Source organism: Macrotis lagotis, chromosome 5, assembly GCF_037893015.1.
Source record: "Macrotis lagotis isolate mMagLag1 chromosome 5, bilby.v1.9.chrom.fasta, whole genome shotgun sequence".
In the NCBI taxonomy this organism is placed as follows: domain Eukaryota; kingdom Metazoa; phylum Chordata; class Mammalia; order Peramelemorphia; family Peramelidae; genus Macrotis; species Macrotis lagotis.
In genome coordinates this window covers 187,404,256-187,430,222 of record NC_133662.1, presented here as the reverse complement: position 1 = coordinate 187,430,222, position 25,967 = coordinate 187,404,256, and the positions used below count along the sequence as shown (strand labels likewise).

Genomic DNA, 25,967 nt, shown 5'->3' with positions numbered 1-25,967 from the left:
GCTGTTAATATGTACAATGTTCTCTTGATTTTGCTCATTTCACTTTATATCAGTTCGTGCAAATCTTTCCAGTTTTTTAAGCATTCTTCTTGTCCTTATGGCACAATAATCATATAGAAAAACTTGTTCAGTCATTCTCCAATTGATGGACATCCCCTCAGTTTGAAAATCTTTGCCACAATTAAAACAACAGAAAGTAGGTCCTTTTCCTTTTTGTTTTTTCTCTTTGAGATATAGACTTAGTAGTGGTATTTCATGGCCAAAGGATACACGTAGGTTTTTTTTTAGCTTTTGAGCATCATTCCAAATTTCTCCCCAGATGGATGAATCAGTATACAACTTCATGCATTAGTGTTTTAATTTCTCTACATCCCCTCTGATGTCTGTCATTTTCATTTTCTGTAATATTAACCAATTTGATCAACATGTATTAGTAGCAGCTCAGAGCTGTAAACTGTGTTTTTCTGATGAATAATGATTTAGAGTATTTTTCCCATAACTAGAGTTAGCTTTACTTATATGAATATCGCCCGTTCATATCCTTTGACCACTTACCACTTGAGGAAAGGCTATTACTTATAAGTTTTCTATATATTTTACAAATGAGGTCTTTACCAGAAAACTTACTGTACACATTTTTTCCATAATAGTGATTACCAACTAATATTTCCCTCCATCTTGTTTCCCCCCTTTTTAATCCTAATCTCTCCTATCACCCTGTTCAATCTTAAAAGTATCTTCACATAATTCCTGCCAGATAGCTTTCCAATTTTCCCAAAAGTTTTTATGGAACAGCAAGTGGGCTACATAAAATATGAGGTCCCTCGAAGCTCTTAGATTCTCTGAAAAATTGTGGGTCAAATGGCACCTACTCTTACTTAGAAAATCTGAAAAAGAGCACAGGCAAAAAAAAGTATAATTTGTATTCAATTTATTCTGAACGTGGAATTAGAAAGCACGGATTCAAGTCCCAGTTCTATTTGCTGTGTTCTATTTACATTTTCAAAATCACTTCTTCAAGTTCCTCAGCTACAAAATTCAGGACTTTCACTAGAAAATTTCTAAACTTCCATTCAATTCTAATATTCTACAGTTTTTAAATAGTCCATTTTGAATCAGGAATCAAGAGAACCAGTTGGTAGAAAGCCTTATAGATAATACAAAAAATGATCAAATTTCCTAATCAGAAATGGAATTTGGGCTCTCTCTCTCTCTCTCTCTGTCAATATATATATATATATATATATATATATATATATATATATATGTTGTATGACTGATATTCTTGGTTTTTCACATGGATGAAAAATGTAACTACAAAGGAGAAAGTCAAAAAGTAAAGTTGGGGTGGAGGTTATAGATACATGATTAAAGGACCTAAAAAAATGGGAACTGCACCTAATCTAATCCCATAAATATTTATCAAGCACCTACATAGATACTAAGTGCCAAACACTGGGGCTATAATTAATAAAAAGAAAGATGGTACTTCCCTCATCAACCTTCCAATCTAATAGAAGACAACACACAAAGGGGCAGGAAAGGTGTGGGAGAGACTAAGTATTGACTAAGGATCCTCTTGTTCCTTGAAGTTGAAACTAGGCAGGGTAGAAGATGCAAAGTGGAGTGAATCAAAAATCCAATTTCTTCCTTCAATAAAGAAAAGTATAGGGATAAATTCTCAACCAGAAGAGAGAGGAAACTGAGGAAGGAAATGTCAGTTCAAGCTTTGAGTTAGCACAATGTGACGAGAATAGAGGCAATTTTGACCTAAGAAGTTAGGAATGGCAGTTTCTCTTACCTTGTTTCTGGGAACTTTCAGTAAAAATTTTTGTGAAATAAAAGATTATCTCTCCAAGGTACCTATCCAAACTACACCAAAAGAGTTGCCTAGAGGGTAGCCAATTCTCTTTCCTATATTCTACCACATTCTACTTAATTTTATATGGTATAAATTATTCTTATTTTCTTCTACTTATTCCAGATTAAAGTTTCTGTAAGGAAATATTGTTCACTTTCCAGAATCTCTAATTAGATATCCTTGATTACCACAGAAAAGGGGTTATTTGTGAAGCCACTTCCCCATAGATTACTAAAAGGAAGCCAAACACTGTTTTTCAGAGAGTATCCAATTTACTTTTATCATGAGTAGGTTAAAAAGCAATCAAATTAACTCTCATTTTGCATTTTCCTTTAATCCTGAAAGCATTACTGTATTGCTTCTCAGGTCATTGCCAGGCCATTTAATGAAAGCAATTTAATTAATTGGTGAGACATGGGACTCGGACAGGCTGTTAAGGTAGTTTATGGAGATTATTGGATTCCTAAATTAGGCAAATGGTGCTGCAATGAATATGCCTCTAAGAGAGGCATGGGCACGACCCACTCACAAATTCATCACTCAGAACGAATTAGACTTACCTCCAAATTCTGGGATAAAGGGAAAAACATATATGTACAAAACCCTTGGATTTGAATATAGATTTTACCACTTAATAGTTACAGACCTTAGGCAAGCCATTTAAAGCCTCAAATGAAACTTCTAACTCTAAATCTATAATCCAGAGTCACTTTTCTTTAGTTAGAAAATGAGGAGCTTAAACTAGAAAATACCTAATGTTTCTTCAAGCCCCTAGAGTTTATGGTTCCACCATCAATCATTGGTGCTCACTTAGCTCCCTCCAGTTCTAGGTGTTTCATAGGTTAACATCAGGGATGTGCTGGAACAATGAAAGGCTAAGTGTTAAACTTTCAGTGTAAGCACTTTTACCTCAGAAGTTCAGCAAATACCACAATTCGGGTCTTGATTTATTGTTGTGTTGACTGTAGAGTTTTAAAAAGTGATGGGGAAAATGTTAATCATCAATGAATAGTCAATAAATATTTTATCAAATTCCTATAAATGTTGGATATACAAAGAAAGGAAAAAGACAATGACTGTCATCAAGAAGCTCACAGACTAATGGGGGAAACAAGATGGAAAATGAAATGACTTCCCTAAGGCCCTCATTAAATGAAGGATCTAAGAGGAACTCTCTTATGTTTACCCTCCCCAATCAGAGGGAGTGAGCAAGTCCAGGACCAGGGGGAACTTGAGGAGGTATAAGTTTCAAAATTGATGCAGTCTAGGGATCAACCAAAAGGGAAATAATGCAGATAAAGCTTTAAAAGGTATTATACAAACATGGTTTGGGTTTTATCCTGAATCAGTTGTTAAATATTTACTAGCACAACCCTAGTCAACCTTTCTCTAAATCATTGTTCATGAGTTCCCCTAATATATTTACTTTCACTAGGCAGTCAGAGAATATAGAGTTCACAACAGTATTTAATGAAATGGCATAGTTAAAAACAACAAAATATTCTCCCCATAAAAACTTGAGCTGACTCTTTCTTTTCTAAACACACAAACACCACATTCAGCTCTGTTTACCATATACATATTTAATGGGAGAAGTGGACCTGAATAGAAATCACTTCACCCAATATACCTCAGTTTCCCAATCTGTAAAATGATATGGAGAAGAAAATGTCAGATCACTCCAGTATCTTTGCCCAAAAAAACCCCAATTAAACAACCCCCAAATGGGGTCACAAAGAGTCAGACATAATTTTAATAGGAGTTATAAAGAAGATGTGTCCACCTGAGCCAGCAACTCAGCCCTTCAGCCCTGCAAAGGTGTCTGAATCTTCTGATGATGTTGCTGCTCTTTACCATACCTGATCCCTACCACATGTTCCATCTCAACTCCTCCCCACTGGGGAGCTCCCAACTGGTCTTCAGCAACCCAGCTAACTTCAGGGTAACTGAAGGGTAACTCCCATTCAACATACCTTAGAGAAGTGGACATGTGAGAGTAAGCCACTTTCATTTGGGAGGGTCACAGCTCTGCTAACTATCCAACATTCACTAGAAAATGCAATGGTTAACCAGACTCCCCCTACAACTTTTGGAATCTGCTACTTGGCTCCAATAATCGCCCTCAGCTAAGGGCCATCATCATCACCTCCACCTGCTTAAGCTTCATACTTCTGAGATATTTCCAACTGTCCTTCTGGGTTAATGACTATGAAGCTTTTTGGGATGTCTTCAATCATTCCTTTTGACTAGTAGCTACAGGACTTCCTCTTTGCTAGGTGGCACAAGAAGTTAACAAGTTGCACCAAGATTGTCCTGTTCTTTAATCATTCTTAAAACTCTTCTATTTTAGTTTTTAGGTCTTATCTTACCCTGTCTAAGCAAATATCCATGTCTCTACTTGCTCAAATTTTAAAAAGGGAGGGTGAGGGTTATTGTGGTGGGGAAGTTATTTTTAACCTCTCCCTCTTCATGATTGTATATTCTGTAAAAGTAGTCATTACTGAAGGGCAGCGAGGTGATGCAATGGATAGAACATAGGGCCTGAAGTCAGGAAGACCCAGATACTTTCTAGTTGTATGACCCTGGGCAAGTCACTTAACTTTGCCTCAGTTTCTTCATCAGTAAAATGATTTGGAGAAGGAAATGGCAAACCTCTTCAGTATGTCTGCCATGAAAGCCCCCAGAAACATATGACAACCTGCTCGCTCTCTCTCTCTCTCTCTCTCTCTCTCTCTCTCTCTCTCTCTCTCTCTCTCTCTCTCTCTCTCCCCTCTCTCTGCCTCCACCTCTCCCTGCCTCTCTCTTTCTCTGAATCTCTCTTTGTCTCTGAATCTCTGTCTGTCTCTGCCCCTCTCTGCCTCTCTCTGCCTCTCTGTTTTTCTGTCTCTCCACCTCTCTATATGTGTATATGTGTGTGTGTTAAATTTTCCTTATTATCAACTATTTCTTCTATCAAAGAATTGACTTTATTTTCACTTAAGAAAATCAGAAATTTCTAATATATATAGGAATAAAGGAGAAATTCCTTCTATAGCAGGAATAGGGATAAAGACCAGACCTGAGACATCAATGGTATACAGGACTCTCAACTGAAGAATTCCTTCTACTAATACAGGTTAGTACTTCTCTGAAATCTTCAGTTTGGCAAATGTACTTTTAGAATTTTAATGTTCCAGTCTCTTATGTAACTCGTAGTTTTTAATAGTTATTTCCAACATAGTCATGTTAAGTAGTATAGTTTTGTAATTCCTTGCAGTAAAACTCATGTATAAAAGGCTTCCCCTTTCATAAGGTACCTTTAATTTGATAACTGTGAAATGTAAAGATGAAAGAGGAAGGAAGTTGATAGCAACAGCTATTAAACATTTCTAAGATGAATAGTTTGGAAAGTTATCACCAGCAATTTTGATCTTACACAAAGAGTTTCTTAAGAAATAAATAAATGAAAACAGAGAAATTGAGCAGAAGTGAATCTTAAAGTATGTGTGATCTATAAACCACCTGCATTTAGATTTTTCCATCTCTCAAAACCACAAAACTCACACTTTATCATCAATCCATCCCCATTCTCTGGCTTCTGGACAAGACTGAAATCCTTACACCTAGAACTCTTGTGTACAAGATAAGAATTTTATCCAAACAAGATCCAAAAGCCTGATCAATTGATCGATAAGCTTTTATTGATATCTTTATTATTTATTGAGTGCTTATTCTATATCCAAAATGTTATAGGCTCTTGGGATACTTACCCTTACATTTGATCAGCAATACATGTTTTTTCTGACCTAATTCTAGCTCTGTTCATACCACCAAGCTTTGTCACCACCAAAATTAGAACTAACTACTAAAAAAAAAATGTGTCATGAAAAAATAGGAACTGAACATCTCTCCTTCCTAAATAGTGTCTACTATGATCAAAGGGTTTTTCTTGAGCCTTTGGTATACTCAGCACAAACAACTAACATTTATTTCTGTGAGTTTTCACCTTTCTGGGGAGGGGCTGAGGCAGTAAAGAAAGAATTCAACTTTCCAATAATTCACATCAGTGTTTAACTACCTGCTGACAGTATTGTCTTCTGCATGGCCCACATTGGGATCCAATTTTTTTCAGCCTTACATATACTCTGTATACTGTCCACCTCCAGACAAAGAACTGCCTCAATCTAAATGCAGACTTTTTTTTAACTTTATTTTTCTTGGGAGGTTTTTGGTTTGTGTTTTCTTTTGCAACATGTATAATATGGAACTATGTTTTCCATGACAACACACTATAAACTATAATGATTTTCATTTCTTTTTTATAAATAGTAGTTCACTTTTTCCAATTATAGTTGTCATTTTTGTAAGATTTTCAGATTCTAAATTTTTCTCCCTCCTTACCTCCCCTCCCCACTCTCCAAGATGGCAATTTGATATAGTTTATACAGGTACAATCAAACATAACAAATATCTTACCTTCTCAAATGGGGGGGGTGGTAAAAGAGGGAGATAATTTAGAACTTAAAATTTTTAGAAATTAATGTTAATTTTTTTGCTTTTTTTGGCAAGGCAGTGAGATTAAGTGGCTTGCCCAAGGTCACACAGGTAGGTAATTATTAAGTAACTGAGGCCAGATTTGAACTGAGTTCTCCTGACTCCAGGGCCTGTGCTCTATCCACTACACCACCTAGCTGCCCCTAAAGTTAATTTTTTTTTAAAAAATGTTTACATGCACTTAAAAATAAATTTTCATTTAATAAATGAATGGATAAATTGATATATTAATTAATTGATTGATTAATTAACATCTACTCTGTTTAATATACTGACATATTTTGAAGCATTTTCCACAGCAAGAATTCTAGATTTTTTGACCGTCATGTTCAGGCTAAAAGGCACTGATTGGTTCTTGTTCTTTTTCAAATGAATGAAAAATTTAGCAATGAGCCAGAGGAGGTGGGGTAGGTAAATATTCAAATGATAGCGCTGATCTTTATTTTGTTACAGAATCATATCATAATCTTAAAACCAGAATAGATTTAGAAGTCATCTAGTATGAATTCCTCATTTTACAGACAAGAAACTAAGGTCTGAAGAAGTTAAGCAAACTATCCAGAGCAACATATAGAGAAAGCAGCAGAGTTAAGATTTGAATCTAGATCCCCTAATTCTAAAGTCAATGTTCTTTCTACTGGAAACAGAAGAACAGAAAGGTTCAGTGACTTCTGTGAGGTCACATAAGTGGTAAATGAAAGCAGAGTTATGCACAGCACATCCCAGTGTATGCAATACTGCTACTACAAAGGCAAGAAAAAAGAAAGGAAGGAAAGTAGAAAGAGAGAGAGACAGAAAGAGAAGAAAAATTCTCTGCAAATCACTGTCAATTTTACCATGTATCTTGTTTTTGTTTGGTTGGTTTTTGGTCTGGACCTGTGATTTCCTTATTTTGTCCTTTATTCTAGAAGAAGACTTGCATGGCATGCAAGTCAATCAGATTTATGTGAAAAAAATGCTGTAAAAAGTCCCCAGCCTCACTTGCTCCTCCAAAGCTATCTGGGTCCAGTGGCCAGATATGAATCAAGATGACTGGAGATGGCTCTGGAGGCAGTGGGAGACCTTGACTTTTTAAAGCTAGGTCTTTCCCAGCTCAGTTTAACTGAAGCAACATCATTTGTTCATTAAGGTTAGGTAAGAGAGAGATTTAAAAAAGGGACAAGAATGGCCACTTCCAAAAAAGATTAATCTGTGAGTAAAGCCCTCAGGGTAAGAAGGGTAAAAAAGAAAAAAAAAGCAAGAAGAGCCTCTATTACACGGTGAGGGGAGAAAACATCTGGGAAGTCAAGACCCTCAGGGTTTCTGGCCAAAACAGGAAGAATTGCTATTTACATTCATTCTGAACCAATTGGGGTCCAAACAGTGACTAAGGGGGCTTAGCCTGAGACATAATGTTGGCCAATCAATTAGAGTCAGAGTGATTTAGGGTTTATAAATCCCAAGAAATCTTACCAGGCATTTGGACAGATACCCACAAGTACCAGAATAAAGGAGATGGGTACAGGGAGACAGAAAAAGAGGCAAAGAGAAACACAGAAAAGAAGGAAAGAAGGGAAGGAATGAAGGGAAGGATGGAGAGAGGGAGGAAGGGAGGAATGGAAGGGAGGGAGGGAAAAAAGGAGAGATGGAAGGGACAAAAAGAAGGGAGGGAAGAAGAAAGGAAGGAGCTGTGTAGCCCAACTTGCCTCTCAATGAGAAAATCCCCTCTATCAACAAAGATCAGCAATTGTTCTTTAACAAGTTATCAGAGGCAGTGAGTTTCTTATGGTTACACAATCAGGATATATCAGCACTTGAATCCAAATCTTCCTGACTGAAGCTTGCCTTCATAATAAATACACTCCCATGCTATCTCTCCCTTATTACTTTTTGAATATGCCAATACTCAGCAGACCTTTGTGGAGTATCCACTATTTGGCTCTCAATTAAGTCCTGAGGGAGAAACAAAAATAAATAACATACATGAGCCTACAATATAGGAAGGGGAATCTATATACACAGTTATAATACAAGGTGTAAAGAGGATATAGAGTTCAACGGCCTTGTGTTACAAATGAGGAAACAGAGTCTGAGACAGATTACATCTCCAAGGTTACACAGCTAATAAGTTTTGAGACAGATCTCAGGTCTTCCTGACTCCAAGCCCAGCACTCTACCCACTGTACCACCTGGCAGCCAGAAAGCAGTGGACCCACTGTGTGAAATTCAAGACCCAGAGATCGAGTCTCATGTTTTTCTAAGTTACCAAAATCTGTTTTGAATTATATGTAAAGTAATTGGCATTGTATAAATATGTCCCCAAAATCCTAGTGAAACTTTAAAGCTTCTCTCAACACAACCCTAGGAAATAAGATATGCAAGAATTTTTTTATAATAGATGAAAAGACTCATGGAGGTAACATGATTTGTCTCCAGTTGGAGAAGGAGGTAACATCAGAGCAAGCTTCCCCAATTCTGAGTTCAAAATTGAGTTCTTTCTATTCCTTCATGAAGCATCATATAGTCGAAAGAACTCTGAATTTTGAGTCAGAAGACCTGACTTTGAATCTTAGCTCTGCTGCCTACAAAGTTATCACAGACAACCACTTAACTCTCTGGGCCTCAGTTTCCTCATTTATAAAATGAAAAGGGTTGGGTCAAAAGACCGCTTAGGTCCCTTCTCACATTAAATCATATTCTTTCTTCCAACAATAAAAATAATTCAGTCACCACTGTGGCCAGTATTAACTTAATATCCATTATCAATTCAGTTTCTTAACAAAATATAATTCCCCACAAGTTCCCAAAGTTTCTTTGAGATGAAGAAACTAAAGTTATTTTGTCTGGAAGAGAGGTGACTCGGGAAGATGTAATAGCTGTCTTCAAATATTCAATGAGTTGTCCAACAGAAGGACTATTAGACTGGTTCTGTTGTTCAAGTTAGGAATAATGGATAAGAGAAGGGAAGGAGCTCCAGGTTCAGTCTAGAGAATACCCTAAGAATTAAGGTTGTCCAGAAGTGGACTGGGCTTTCTTAGGAGACTGCCTTCTCACCAGTAGTAACAGAGCAGAGATACAGTAATAGCATTAAGATTTACAAAGCACTTTACAAATATTATCTCATTTTATCACAATATGAGGTAGATGTTATGATCCCAGTTTCACAGAGAAAGAAACCAAGGCAGACAGTGAATAAGTAATCTGCCCAGGGTCACACCATTTAGGTACCTGAAACAGAATTCAAACTCAGGTCTTCCTGACTCCATATCTACCACTTTACCTTTATTAAATATAGGGGGCTCCTATTCAAAAACAGATTGATCAGAGCAAGACCAGAACAGATGACCAAGAACAGATTGACTTCTGTGGTCCCTATCAACTCTGAGATATTGGGTGATCAAGGCTTAGTGATATTTTGAGCTGTTTGGGAGAAGAATGGTTGATCATAGAGAAACTTTGTCTGGTATGCACCTATGTAGTTTTCCATGTGCTCCCTGATCCTTATTCTCATATAACTGTACTATACTTGAGTAAGGCTGACAGAAGGGGTATTTTGTCTCTATTCATTTCAGCTTAATCATCTGAGAACTTCCTCTCTTGGACCTCATTATGACTGACTCATTGATCCTTTGAGGAAACCTTTTCCAGCACTTAGCAGGAAAGGCTACGTGTGCCAGTAAGTCCTATTTTGATAATGAAGTAAAAACATGAGGTTTGTGATCTGTCATAATACAGTAATTCCACTGTAGTATTCGCCAACACAGGACTCCAATTTCATTGAAGGATTAGCCAGAACCAAGATCAAATGTCTGTCTGGAGGACAAAGCTGTTGTGTCTGCATCACTGAGTTACTTGAAGTCAAAACACTTTTTTGACTAGAACCAATAAAAGAATCAACAAACACTGATGAAGCAACTCAGAAGGCTGAGGTGAAGTGAGTTGCTCAATGTCCCAGATGAATAAAAAAAAAAACAGAACTGAGTTTAAAGTCTGAGCTTCAGAATATATATGTGTGTGTGTGTGTGTGTGTGTGTGTGTGTGTATACATATATATCAAGAAAGAGAGAAAAAGAGAATACATATACATATTGTATATAATAAAATATATAATGCTATATTGCAATATATAATATAATTAGAATTATTATAACATTATTATAATTACTCTAATTCTAATATTTTTACACATGCATTTAACATTCATAAATATTCATCTCACCATGCTGTCTCTCCATTTTTCCAGTGACTTGGAAGAAGACACTGAGAGTGTGCTAAGCAAGTTTGCAGATGACACGAAACTAGAAAAATGAACATTTATTAAGAGCTTGGGCATTACTAAATATTAAGAATACAAAAAGAGGAGGAAAAAACTTAGACTGTGACCTCAAGATGCTCATGTTCTAATGGGAAGGCAACATGTAAATAATTAGATATATAGAAGATTGTGTTTGTTTTTAGTTATTTTTCAGTCTTCTTCAACCCCATTTTAGGATTTTCTAGGCAAAGACACTAGAGCTGTTTGCCATTTCCTTCTCCAGCTCATTTTAAAGATGAGGAAACTGAGGCAAATAAGATCAAGATTTGTCCAGGGTCACACAGATAGTGTCTGGGACTGGATTTTAACTCATTCTTCCTGACTCCAGGTCCACTGAACTATCTGCTACATACCTAGCTGCACTTATACAAAAGACATATATGTATGTATGTATATATAGATATAGATGATATAGAGATAGAGACAGAGATAAAGATAGAGATAGAAATAGAGATGGAGATGGAGATGGAGATGGAGATGGAGATGGAGATGGAGATGGAGATGGAGATGGAGATGGAGATGGAGAGGGAGAGGGAGAGGGAGAGGGAAAGGGATAGATGATAGAGATAGAGATAGAGATAGAGATAGAGATAAATATAAATTAGATGTAGATGTAGATGTAGATATGTAAAGAGAGAGATATGTTTATATTTATATAATAAATGAAGATATTGTGAAAGGGGAATTTTGGAAAATATAGCTAACATTTTAGATGACTGAGTGAAAACCAAGCATGTGAATAGGAACAGAGGAGGTACTGAGTATAATTCAGGATTTGGAAAGGAACAAGCATTAATAGAACAAAATGCAAAGGATTCAAAGGTAGATTAAAATATAGTTTAATTGGTTATCTAAATAGTTTAATTGGTTAATTATTGAAATAATAACTGTTTTAGCTAAAACTTTAAAGTTTGCAAAAATCTTTTACAAATATTATCTCATATTATCCTCTTAGCAACCCTGAGAAGTGGTACTATTATTATTTCCATTTTACAAAGGAGGAAAATAGGACAGAGGTTAAGTGACATGCCCAGGATCACACAGCTAGAAAATATCTAATCTCACATCTTCCTGACTTCAGTAGCCTATTCACTGCATTACAAATCTAACTGGGTAGGGAAGAAAATGAGGAGTAATAGGAATAATAGGCTGTAATATTCAGAAAGATAGAGTGCTGGACCTGAAGTCAGGAAGAGTGATGTTCCTGAGTGCAAACCAAGCTTCAGACACTTACTAGTTGTGTGAAGGCAGGACATTTTCCTCCATTTGCCTCAGTTTCCTCATCTGTAAATGAGCTGGAAAAAGAAATGACAAACTTCTCTAGTATCTCTGCCAAGAAAACTCCAAATGGAATCACAAAGAATCAGACACAACTGAAAGAACAACTAGAAGAGGAATGTCAAATGTCAAATATTTTAATTAAGGGAGTGAAATGATTATGGGTTATGATGAGATGTGGGGTTTGACCATCTCTGACTGAATGAGCTGGCATGATTTAAAGAGAAAATGAGGGGTGGCTAGGTGTCACAGTGGATAAACACCAGCCCTGGAGTCAAGAGTACCTGGGTTCAAATCCAGTCTCAGACATTTAATAATTACCTAGCTGTGTGGCCTTGGGCAAGCCACTTAACCCCATTTGCCTTGCAAAAACCTAAAAAAAACAAACAAACAAATAAAGAGAAAATGAGAAGTTTGAGGGAACATCAGTATAGATGTATCCCTAATAAATAAAAAAGAAGAATTGGGTAGAGGGAGAGAAGAGAGGAAGATGGTGAGCATAATGGTTGAGAACAAAGGGAAAATAATCTGGAAGTAGGCATGGTAGTTACCAAACATTGTATAGAATAGAAAGTAAATATTGTTTCACTCCCATCTGGCATATCATGACTTGGGGATGTAAAGCTACAAAGCTCTATCTCAACCCTTGTGGGAGTTCAGTGAAATTCATAGTTTTAATGAAATTGGAATAAATGAAAAGGAGACAGTCAAGAGCCATAGTTTACCTCATTTTTGAAAGTGCTTCCTTGTGAAAGGAGAAATAGAAAGAAAATATATAAATAGTGATTTGGGGGAAGAACACCCAAAGAGAACATAGCTGACACTAAAATTACCTAAGAGGAATTAAATGACCTGTAAGTTACTTGTAAGCCACATAATTAATGCCAAGGTAGGACTTGAACACAGATCTTCCTGATTCTAAGGCCAATTCCGCTGTTCATTGGTTATTTCTTGATTGGAGTGATTACCATTTCTTTCTCCAGCTCATTTTACAGATATGGAAAACAAAGTGAAATGACTTGCCCAGGATCTCCCAGTTAGTGTCTGAGATCCTATATAAACTTATTTCTTTCTAACTCCAAGCCCAGCACTTTATCCACTGCAACACCAGCTGCCATTCCCTGTGCTATCTCTCTCTTAAATGGTTATAAAGCTTTTAGAAAAAAACAATCTAAATAAATTTATACATGATAAATTGGTTTTTGTTCTAGATAATCTCTGAGGTTCATTTCGGCTCTAGATCTACTTTCCTATGACTGCAAGTAAATTGGCAGCTAACTGACACCAGCTAACTGACATAATGGATGCAGCACTGGTCCTGGACTCAAGAAGACCTGAGTTCAAATCCATCTCAGACATTGACTCTGGTCATCCAATTGCCTCACACCACCTCAAAAAAATAGACCAAAACAATGTTCAAGCTTGGTGACAAAATCCTCAGGGATGAAAAATGCTGTCTGTACAGAGGGCATGGATGCATACACAAAATAGGAAAAGTTTATGGGCATGGTCAATGTGAAATTTTGTTTTGCTACACCATGCATATTCATTACAAAGTAAAAATAAATGCTCATTCATTGAAAACGATACATAGCTTTAAGAAGTAACAAGGATGGGGGTCCAGTTAGGTGGCCCTGGAGCCAGAAGGGACTGAGTTCAAGTTCAGCCTCAAACATTTTATACTTACTAGCTGACCTTGAGCAAATCACTTCAACCCACCAACACACACATACCCTTCCAAAAAAAGTAACAGGGATGTTATTATCCTACAGTTTCAGATTTCCATCCATTTCAAGATAGGGAAATTGAGGATCAAAGATTTATCTAATTCATCTGCTTATCTAAACTCACATAGTAAATTACTACAAAACTGAGAATGGAACCCATTTTTCCTAACTCAGAATTTAATGTTCTTTCCACTTAACCAATAATAATCTCCCCCTTTCTTTAGAGGTTTTCGTATAAACACTAATATAGCTGACCTTTCTTCTCTTGTTGAAGAGTTCACATAATTAATAGTGAACTGGGACATCCTGGGCAAGTCATTTAACTCTATTTTCCATATCTATAAAATGAGCTGGAGAAAGAAATGGTAAATCACTCCAGTCAAGAAATAATGAAATGGGGCAGCTAGGTGGCGCAGTGGAATAGAGCACCAGCCCTGGAGTCAGGAGTCCCTGAGTTCAAATCCGGCCTCAGACAATAATTACCTAGCTGTGTGGCCTTGGGCAAGCCACTTAACCCCGTTGCCTTGCAAAAAACCTAAAAAATATATAACAAAATAACAAAATGGAGGTCCAAGGAGTTGTATATAAATGAACAACAACAAACACAGTACAAAGGACAGAAGAGCTGGCCTCAAGAGGAAGAACAGGAAAAGGTTCAAAAAGTGCTACAATATAAAAATGGTGCCCCGTTTTGAATCAGAATATTTGAATCAGAATCTGACTTTGCCAGTGCTATGGATATAACCTCACATAAGTCACTTAACTGTGATAGACTTTTGTTGCCTTAGTTTTAAAATAAGGTAGATGAAAGATTGGTAGATTGAACTAGTTCTAAACTCTATGATTCCATGGGAGAGAATCCCCAGGAGGGGCAAACTATCCCAGGCTAGAAACAGTTGGAATTCTCATCTAGCACTAAACCCTATGATTCTGCAATTTTGTGACTTAGAATCATCAGTGATGATTCTATGGGGTATTCTGAGTCTAAAAGATCAAACAACGTGTAGCACAGCCAAACAATCAAGACTTTCCTAGGGATCTACATATGATAGAGAGAGGCATAAAAACAGAAAGTCACCCAGAACTCCCCAGAGCCACTCACCATTCTGCCACATGAATGTGAGTATCTCTCCTGTCAATACTCTCAGTTCTACAGTCAGCTTCTTGGGTCATATTATTAAGACCTGTCCAGAAGGGGCAGCTAAGTGGCACAGTAGATAAAGCACCGGCCCTGGAGTCAGGAGTACCTGGGTTCAAATTCGGTCTCAGACACTTAATAATTACCTAGCCATGTGGCCTTGGGCAAGCCACTTAACCCCATTGCCTTGCAAAAGAAAAAAAAGACCTGTCCAGAAACCTAGGATAAAAATTGATTAAGTACCTACTATGTTCCTGAGTTCAAGAGTGCAACAATTCATACCCAAGTCAAGATAATTCCCATAATGTCATTGATTCTCTTCAAAAATGAAGAACGAAAAACTATGCTCCTGGCAAAATGTTGAGTACTGTGGATACATAGAAAAGAAGCTTTTACTTATTATATCGGGGGACACAAAATATTTATATCTAATATAAATTAAATATAAAATAACTCTAGGGGAAGGCATTATGAATTGGGAAGTGGGGGGAACAGGTTTGGTAATATAGGAGCTTGAGATGAACTCTGCAGGGAGCTGGGGATAGAGACTATGAAGGAGAGAGTGCAGTCTAGATTTGGAGAACAGCTTAGGCAAAGACACTGAAATGAGAGAATTTCACATATGGAAAAATTTCACACATTGGTCCATAAGTGGACCAATTTGGCCAGCATGTATCATGAGAGAAGAAATGGGCAACAAGCCTGAAAAAAGCAGAATCCTGATTGTAAAAAATTTAAATGCCAAATAGAAGAGGTTGAATTTTATCCATCAGATGATGAGAGACCCCTGATGAGTGAGGAACTGACATGTCAGATCTGTGTTGTAGGACTCCTGATTAAGCAGGTATACGAGAACAGAGAGAAGAGGCACTTGAGTCAGGGAGACTAATTAGAAGATTATTGCAATAACCCAGGAGAGAAGGGATGAACTTAAACTAGGGAGGGGACTATAATAGAAAAGGAGATGCACACTGAGGTGTATTGTAAAAGGCAAAGTCAACAGGACTAGGAAAATGATTGGATAAGTGAGGGAGAAGGAAGAATGAAGATGATTTCAAGTCCGCAAACCTCAAAATGTTAGGAAGGGGGGGTAAATTTGTGAAAGAAGTAAAGTAAGGAGTTCTGCTTTTGATATGTTAAACTGTAGATGTAGAGGTAGAAGGGCCCGGAGTTCCGGAGAGTTTCACATAGCCATCAGATCAGGCTAGCAGCAGGGGGTTCTTATTAGAACCATAGAACAATAAAACTAGTTAGAACTCTAATATAGAAACTATTGACTTCTTGCCAGGTCAACTCAACTGCCCTGCCCTTCTGGTTATAGTTATGTTGTCCAGGTGGACTTTTTGTTTAAGAGTCACATTAACCTTACACAGTGTGACAGCTTTAAAACTACAATTTTTCAATATTCTCAAAGTCTAAGACATTTTTCAACATTTCCAGAGTCAAGAAATTTGACCAGCTTCTTTACTGTATAATCAATCTCTCTGTTCTTTGGCTTCAGGATAGAAACCAGATGATCAACTTTTTAAAACTTTGCCCAAATTAGATGCTTTGTGCCAACCATATCATTGTAATTCTAATTCTGTCCATATTACATGTGTGCCCCTCACAACTAACCATTAGAAGACAATTTAGAGACAATTATGTGGCCTTGTGGACAGAGTACTGGTCTGAAGTCAGGAAAAACTAAATCCAAATTCTGCTTCAGACATCTGACCCAAGAAAAATTATTTAATCTGGCTATGCCTTAGTTTTCTCTTCTGCAGAATAGGGATAATCATAGCACCTATGTCACAGAGTTGTAATGATCAACTGAAGTTAAAAGTATTAAGCAAGCTTCAAATCACTATATAAATACTAATTATTATTGGCATCATTGAAAATGGTGATTGAAGTTCTTTCTTGACTTGGGGATGATGACTGGATCTGTGATTTCATTGATACAAGACCATTCTGGATAAGGCAAATTCCTCCATCATTGAGAGGTGATTGGCACCTTCTCTGAATCCATGGTACCTAGAGCAACTGAAAAATCACTTTCCAAGGGAACATAGTTTAAAGTCAGCACTAGAACCCAGGTTCCCTGACCCTGAATAGTTCATGAGCTAGCAGGCATTCATTGATCCACAAAATGGGCCTTTTTGTGTTTCATCTATCATTAACAAGGTGCCAAAATATCCCTCCTAATCGTTATATCCCTTCTCTTCTAACTACACTCTTCTATGCTGAGAAAAGGCAGGGGACTCAGATATACATTCTGTAAATGAAAAATAGGAAATCTTGGAGGAAGATCAAGCACATTTCCATTGCACTGAATTTTGGGGGGGGCAAATTTCCAATTGCCTTGTGATTTTTAGAAAAACTTCTTGGCGTTTTCCTGAGGCCTAGTAGGAATTGTGGTAGTTGTGATTTTTTTTTCCCCAAAGCAAGTATATCAGTAGCTAGATGCCTAATTGAGCCTTCAGGATATTAAACTGCATACTTAGGCAAGGCAGCCAAGTCTGACACAGTGTCTCATAAAATAAGGGGCTGCTCCATGGTGCAATCCTTTAGAAGCCTTGTGCTCTGAAGCCTGACCAAGCGGGAATCTGATAGCCAGTGCAATACCCTCTAGTTAATGGGTATGTAACTGGAGAGCCAATGCCAGGCTGAATATCACTTACTGTTCTACTCGGCTGCACTGGGGACTCACTTTCAGTTCAAAGACCCACTTCATGCTGCTCTTGTCTCCTGACAGGGTTGGTTGGAAAGGATCAATGGGACACATTCTACCTTGTACCCAAGGACCCTTTGTTTTCTCCCCTTGAAGGAAGAGGTTAAACTCTTTCTCCTGATGACCTTTCTTGGCCTCCCTCAATTCTCCTCTCCTTCTAGGAGCTGTCACTCCTAGCCAGCCCACTTTTTCTCTTTCTTCATACACTGAGGGAGTTGTTTGAAACTAAGAGACCTGCAATTTAAAAGGAAGGCTATCTACACTGAGTTCCAATTAAGGCTCCCTAACATGAAAGCTCCCCACCCTCCTGCCCCCCCCCCACCAGCACAATCACCTGTAGATCAGAAGACTACAGAGAGTTTGTCACAAAAGCTGAAGCATTCTCTTTCCAAGCCAAAAAAAAAAATAATAATAATAAGGAAAATCTGCATCTCTAACTGCACCTCCTGAGGTAGAATTCTCCTGATGATTTTCATGGCCAGGAAACAACTGGGGATTTTTGTCCAAGCCAAGAAGGCCATCAGCTGCCTGATTCTCAGAAGTATCCTCTGTTTTTGTTCTTTTAGTCTTTTCAGAGGCATCAGGGTGGAAATGGATCTCTCACTGCCCCTAGTAGGTTTTTGTCACATCGGCAGGAAGTATAAAGGTAGATAGATGCTAAACAACTTCCCTCACCAGTCAGAGTATTAAATGAAGGTTATTCTCTAAGGAAATAATCCCAGGAAAATGCTATCCATATTCAGAGAAACCATTATAGAGACTGCAGTTTGAAACATGCTATTTTCACTTTGTTGTCTTTTTTTTCTTCTTGTGATTTCTCTCTTTTATTCCAATTCTTCTTTTACAAGTGGAAATATGTTTGAAATGATTGTATATGTGTGTATATATATATATGTATGTATATATGTGTATATATATAGATATATATAGATAGATATATATCAGATTGCTTTCTCTTGGGGGGGAGGGGGAGAGGAAGAGGCCAGAGGAAGAAAGAAAAATTTGGAACTCTAGATCTTATAAAAATGAATGTTGATCAGGGACGATTTGGGGCTATCTGTGATGGAGAATACCATCTGTATCCAGAGAAAGAATTGTGGAGTTTGAACAAAGACCAAAGACTATTACCTTTAATTTAGGGGGGGAAAACCATTATCTTATTATGTAATTTTGCTATCTCTTATACTTTATTTTTCTTCCTTAAAGATATGATTTCTTTCTCATCACATTCAACCTAGATCAACATATACCATGGAAACAATTTGAAGACTAACAGACTGCCTGAGGGAAGCAAGATTAGGGGGAAATTGTAAACAAAATAAATAAAATCTTTCTTAAAAAAAAGAAATGAATGTTGAAGGGGACAACTAGGTGGTGCAGTAGATAGAGCACCAACCCTGCAGTCAGAAGGACTGGAGTTCAAATCCAGTTTCAGATACCTAATAATAAACTAGCTGTATGACTTTGGACAAGTCACTTAATCCTACAACCTTGTAAAAACCAAAAAAAAAGAATGTTGAAACTATCTTTCTGTGTAATTGGAAAAATAAAATGCTATTAAGTGGAAAGAAAATTGAAATAATACCTAGAAAATTAAAAAATAGAAAGGAAAAAGGGGGTAGATAGGTGGCACAGTGGATAGAGCAGTGGCCCTAGAATCAAGAGAATTTGAGTTCAATTCCAGCCACAGACACTTAATAATTACCTAGCTGTGTGGCCTTGGGCAAGCCACTTAACCCCATTGCCTTGCCAAAAACAAAACCTAAAAAAAAAAATAGGCAAAGAAGGAGTTCCATCAAATTCCTTTTATGACATATATATACGGTTCTGATACCTAAATCAGGAAGGACAAATGTCAGAAAAAAATTAGCAATTTTGCTAATGAATATTGATACAAAAAATTAAAATACTACAAGGAGATTATAGTACTACATCACAAGGATTATATACTATGATTGGATAGGATTTATACTAAGAATGCTGAACTGATTCAGTATTAGGAAAATAAAAGGCATAATTAACTATATCATTTTTAAAAATAATAAAAATCATATGATTATCTTAATAGAGATTTCTATAATTACTTTAAAAAGCTTTTGCAAAATACAATATTTATTTCTATTAAAAAACACCAGAAAGCAGAGGAGTAGATGAAACTTTCCTTTAAATGATAAGTAGTATTTACCTAAAACTATCATCAGGCATTATCTGTAATGGGGATAAACTAGAAGCCTTTCCAAAAAGATCAGGGATGAAGGAAAGATACCCATTATTATCACTATTATTCACTATTTTACTAGAAATGCTAGCTATAGTAATAACCCAATTGAAGGAATTAAAATAGGCCAAGAGGAAACAAAATTATCATTCTTTATAGATAATATGACAGTATAATTAGAGAATCAACTAAAAAGCTAATTGAAATAATTAGCAACTTTAGCAAAGTTGAAGGATATAAAATAAACCCACACAAATCATCAGCATCTCTATATTAACAACAAAATCCAGTAGCAAGGGATAAAAAAAAAAATCCATTTTTAAAACTGCAGACACAGAGCGGCTAGGTGGCGCAGTGGATAGAGCGCCTGCCCTGGAGTCAGGAGTCCCTGAGTTCAAATCTAGCCTCAGACACTTAATAATTACCTAGCTGTGTGGCCTCAGGCAAGCCACTTAATCCTGTTTGCCTTGCAAAAACAAAAAACAAAACAAAAATAATTTAAAGAAACATGGAAAATGTTACCATTCAGACCTTTGGATAAGGAAAGACTTTATGAGCAAACAAGAGGTAGAGAAGATCACAGAAAGTAAAATAGTTAATTTTTGAACACACTAAATTAAAAAGGGTTTGCACAAACAAAATTAATGCAGCCAAAATTAGAAGCAAAACAGAAAATGGGAGTGGGAAAGCAAAGAATTTTTATAGCAAGTTTCTCTAACAAAGACCTCATTTCTCAAATATATGGAAAACTGGGTCAAATTTATTTTTAAAGATTCATTCCTCAATTGATAAATGGTCAAGGGATATGAATAGGCAGTTTTCAGAAGAAAAAATCAATCATTTATAATCATATGAAAAAACAATCTAAATCAGTTATTTTTTTAAAAATACAAATTAAAAGAAGTCTGAGATACTACCTCATACCTGTCAGATTGACTGACATGATAGAAAAATGGAAGTGACAGATACTGGAGGGAATGTGAATATATTGTTGATAGAGTTGTGAATGCCAACAACCATTTTGTAAAATAATTTTAAACTATGACCCAGTAATATCACTTGCTAGGTCTATATCCCAAAGAGATTTTAAAAAAGGAAAAGGATAAATATGTACAAAAATATTTGTAATAGCTCTTTTTTGTGTGGCAAAGAATTAGAAATTAAGGGGATGTCCATCAATTGGGAGGTGACTAAATAAGTTCTGGTATTGGATTATAATGGAAAACTATTGTGCTATAAGCAATGACCAAGCAGGATGATTTCAGAAAAACCTGTAAAGACCTATATGAACAAAGTGAAATGAGCAAAACCAGGAGAATATTATTCATAGTAGCAACAATATTATGGAGTGATCAACTGCAAAAGATTTAGCTACTCTGATCAATACAATGATCCAAGATCTAGTTCCAAATGACTTAAGATGAAAAATTCTACCCTTTTCAGAAAGAGTAATAAACTCTGAGTACAGATAGAAACAAATTTTTTCTTTTTTTTTCTCTTTTTGGCAACATGACTAATATTGGAAATGTTTTGCATTATTCGATAGGTATAATTGACAATATATTACTTACCTTTTCAATGCAGGAATTTAGAGAAATATTGATAAATATATTTGTTAATCTAATTCTGTTTTGCTCTTTCTTAAAACCAAACTCTGGGGTCAGCATTTGTCCCTTATTAGGACAAACTCTGAGGGCTAATAAATATGTAATCTATTTATTATTTTTAAGGTCAATATCTCAGTGAGGAATCCTCTTTATTTTGGGGAACTCTTTCCTCACAGTACATTTGGTTTGTTTTGTATCAGATATACAAGCTCATGTAGTTAAGTCTATTTTTTATAGTTGCCTGGTAGTAAATGCATATACATATGTGTGTATGTTCATTTTATGAACTTAAAAATATTATTCTGAAGAGGGATCCATCAGCTTTACCAGACTGCCAGAGGGACACCATGACATACACAAAAAAGTTAAGAATCTCTGAATTAGATGATCTTTAATATCTCTTCCATGGGTAGATCTAATATTCCCATAAGCCATTTCATATTTATAGGTCTCAGTCACCTGATCTGTAAAATAGGAATAAAATATCTCCCTGAAGGCAATAACAATAATACTTCTTTACTTTCTTGGGCCAAATGGATTCAAAACCCTTTGCAGCTCTAAGATCCATGATCTTCTCTTACATGCCCAAACAATTTTTACCAAACAAGTTCAATCCTGCTCAGCCAAGGGGAAAGTTTTGGGTGTGTGAATGTGTGTTTCTGTCTGTGTCCATGTCACATACACATACATATGTTTTAAGGGAAGGAAAACAAATGTCCAAAAATTATAAAAAGGGGTTAAGTTAACTTTGTCTCTGAAAGAGAATTTGACTTAGTGGATATAAAGGGTTAGATTAGAGTCAGGAGAATCTAATTTCAGATCCTACCTTTGAGTAATATCTGTGTGACCTTGGCCATGGCATTTAAATTCTCGAAGTACTATGCAACTCTTTAAAATTCTAATTGATAGACAAGGAAACAAAGGGACTCCCATTGATTGGGGAAAGGCTGAACAAGTTGTAGTACATAAAAAAACTGTATATAGCTTCAGGATATTTTTTGTGGTAAAGGGAGTCATTAGAAATAGCCAATGTGAGGAAGCCATAAAAGTATGGGAAAATTGATATGAACAGACATATAGAAAAGAAAGCATATGGGAAAGAAAACATAGGAAAAAGAATCAGTAATCATAAAAGCATAAATTAAAATATTAAAAATTGCTTGGCTATAAAGATCCAGAGAGCAGATGATAAAATATATCACCCTGTTCTCAATAGAGATATTAGATAACTATGGGTGTAGAATGTGGCATATGCTATCAGATTCAATCATTTTGTCTATAGATATTATTTCCTAACATTGAAGAGCCACTTCTGCTCTCACAGGAACTAAAGCATTGATTCTATCGTTTTCCCCACTAAAGAAATACTTCTACTCTGGACCCAGGCAGGGTTTAGTCCTGGGGAAGCCTGATCTCTAATGAGACAGGCTTTCTCATGCTCTTTGGATTGTGTCTACTATGCTACTCCCTCTGGAGCAAATTATTTAAAGCTTTGGTTTAGGTTCTCATCTAAGATTTCTTTCAAAGAAGAAGACAGTTACTCAATGTAAAATATGGATTAGGTATGGGGCAGTTACTTTCAATACATAAGGAAAATGTTAAAACAAAAGACTATTACAAGTTCACATCCATAATAAAATTAAAATAAATAAACACGAATGAAATGGTTTTACATATAATATACATATATATTTTTATATGCACATATACATTTAAATACATATATATACCATATGTATATGTTTTACATATATATACAAATATACATTTACATGCTTTTGTCTAATGGTAGCTATCTCTGGAGGCAGGGAGCAGGAGGGAAGGTAAAAAGAGAAAAAAAGAAAGTTACATATTAATTTTATTATATATTTTTAAAGACTAGCAAGTTATGACTACCCCTGCACCTCCCACTGCTCCTCCTCCTGCTTCTTCTGCTCCTCCTCCTCCTCCTCCTCCTCCTCTCTCTCTTCTGTCCTCCTCTCCTCTCTGCCTAGTGCCAACCAAGTGAGGATCTGCTGCTGCAACCTTACCTTCCCAGGGACCATGACTTCTGGAGTAACTGTGAATGATGAAGTAATCAAAGTTTTTAATGATATGAAAGTAAAGAATCTTCTACACAAGAGGAGATCAAAAAAAAAAAAGAAACGAAGTCATTCTCTTCTGTTAAGTGATGACAAAAAGGAAATAATTGTAGAGGAAGCAAAGCAGATCTTGGTGGGTGACATTGGTGACACTGTAGAGGACCCCTACACATCTTTTGTGAAGTTGCTTTCTCTGAATGATTGTTGATATGTTTTGTATGATAACACATATGAGACAAAAGAGTCTAAGAAAGAAGACCTAGTTTTTATATTCTGGGCTCCAGAATGCGCACCTGTAAAAAGCAAGATGATTTAGCTAGTTCTAAAGATGCCATTAAAAATAAATTTACAGGGGTGGCTAGGTGGCACAGTAGATAGTGCCCTGGTCCTGGAGTCAGGAGTACCTAAGTTCAAATCCAGCCTCAGACACTTAATAGTACCTAGCTGTGTGACCTTGGGCAAGCCACTTAACCCCATTGCCTTGCCAAAAAAAAAAAATCCTTAAAATAAATAGATAGATAGATAGATAGATAGATGATACATAGATAGATAGATAGATAGATAGATAGATAGATAGATAGATAGATAGATAGATAAATTTACAGGTATTAAACATGAGTAGCAAGTAAGTGGCTTGGATGATATTAAGGATCATTCAATGCTTGCAGAGAAATTGGGAAGCAATTTAGTAGTTTCACTTGAAGGAAGACCTTTATAAAATGACAATGAAGTGCCATCAGGAAGTAGCTTCCATTTCTGCAGCTCCATCAGTTGGAATAGTGTTAGAATTTTGTCCCTTACCAAACCTTCCCAGAAAACATAAAGGAGATGTCAATAATTTAAACAGCCTACCAGTGATTGCCATTAGACTATGTCATCCTGGTAGTTATATGTAGAATGCACCACATTTTAGCCAGAGCAAATGGCATTATATGCATCCCTTGTAGAACTAAGATGAATATGATAATCAATATGAATAGTTTAGAAAACTGAAAAGGGTTAGCTAATTGAATGCCTTGAAAGTATGATCCACTGGTCAGATGCTAAACTTCATTCAGTATTACTTAGAGTTGCACTTGATTGCAGTTCCTGACTTCTTGTGCTTTGTACGCCTAACCTGCTTTTAACATGCCTTTTGTGACATGGAAGCAAATACATATATATATATATACATGCATATATGTAGGCACACACATAAATGTATATATTTATATGTGTAACTATGCATTGAAAGCACTTTCATGTAATTAGATCCCCCTCAAAAAAGGAATGCCAATTAAGTTATCATATCAGTCATCAAATTATTATAACACTTCAATTTCATTCCTGTTACCTACATGTTTTCCTAAATGAAGTAGTAGTTATTGCCTTTTTCTTTTCCATTGAATGTACACTACAGAACAGGAATGGGAGTTAAGTGTTTACTTTGTAAGTCTTGTAACACTCAAGATATTTTAAATAATGTAGTTATAATGAAATTCCTGTATGAAAAGAACCTTAAATGGACCATTGTTTTTGAAATCAAACTCCCCACCCCCACAAAATTGGCCATGTTGCAATAAAACTTGTGGCTTATTATAGGAAAAAAAAGAATAGCAAGGTATACTTAATAAATTTGAAGTTTCATGTACAATTGTTTTTTTCTATTCTTCTATTTTATGGAAATGATTATTTTATCTCAGTTCAGAATAAAATAAATATACTTTTTATAAAAGATAAATAGGGGCAGCTAGGTGGCACAGTGAATAGAGCACTGGCCCTGGAGTCAGGAGTACCTGAGTTCAAATCCAGCTTCAGACACTTAATTAATTAATATAATGACCTAGCTATGTGGCCTTGGGCAAGCCACTTAACCCCATTGCCTTGCCAAAAAAAAAAAAAAGAATAAATAACCAGCAGTACTAATTACTGTTATTAGTACAACAGGAAGCCAGGAAGTTTGTTATTGTTATCTTTGTTTTGTTTTCTTTTGTTTTATATCAAAACCAACTGTATATGAAGTTTGGAGGAGTGCAAATTAAGCATTTTTATTTTATCTTATCTCCGCCTGACCAGTCATGGAATATCCAAGTGTGGGCCAATCCCCTTGTTGGTCATTATCTTCCCCAAGACCACTGGAATAGTTTTCTGGGACTGGTCCCCTTGCTGCCATTCTATTTCAACCTCAAAATCCTATCACTTCCAGACCTTTCTAACTCGTAGTAATTCATCTCCATGCCTAGATACATCAATCTCAGGATAGATTCTTATTCATTTAATATCACAAAAGATTACATGATCCAGAAGAAGCAGCCATAGCCCCAAGTACAAGCAAACAAAGTTGAGTCTCATACTCTATCTACCTAGGGACTACAGTCATCATAATATCAATACAGAGAAGGACTTCAAATCAAGTCATTTCTCATTTACTAAGACTTAATGTGTGCAAGGTAGCCCTGCAGATGCAAAGAAAAGCAAAAGATAGCCCCTGTCCTCAAGAAGAATACTGCACAATGAGGAAGACAGCAAGAAAAAAAA

At 36.2% G+C, this 25,967-nt stretch overlaps 1 pseudogene; it reads left to right on the top strand.

The window, feature by feature from the left end:
- The first annotated feature begins 23,412 nt into the window (after nucleotides 1-23,412).
- Nucleotides 23,413-24,168, top strand: LOC141489994 (cofilin-2-like; annotated as a pseudogene).
- Nucleotides 24,169-25,967: the final 1,799 nt, after the last annotated feature.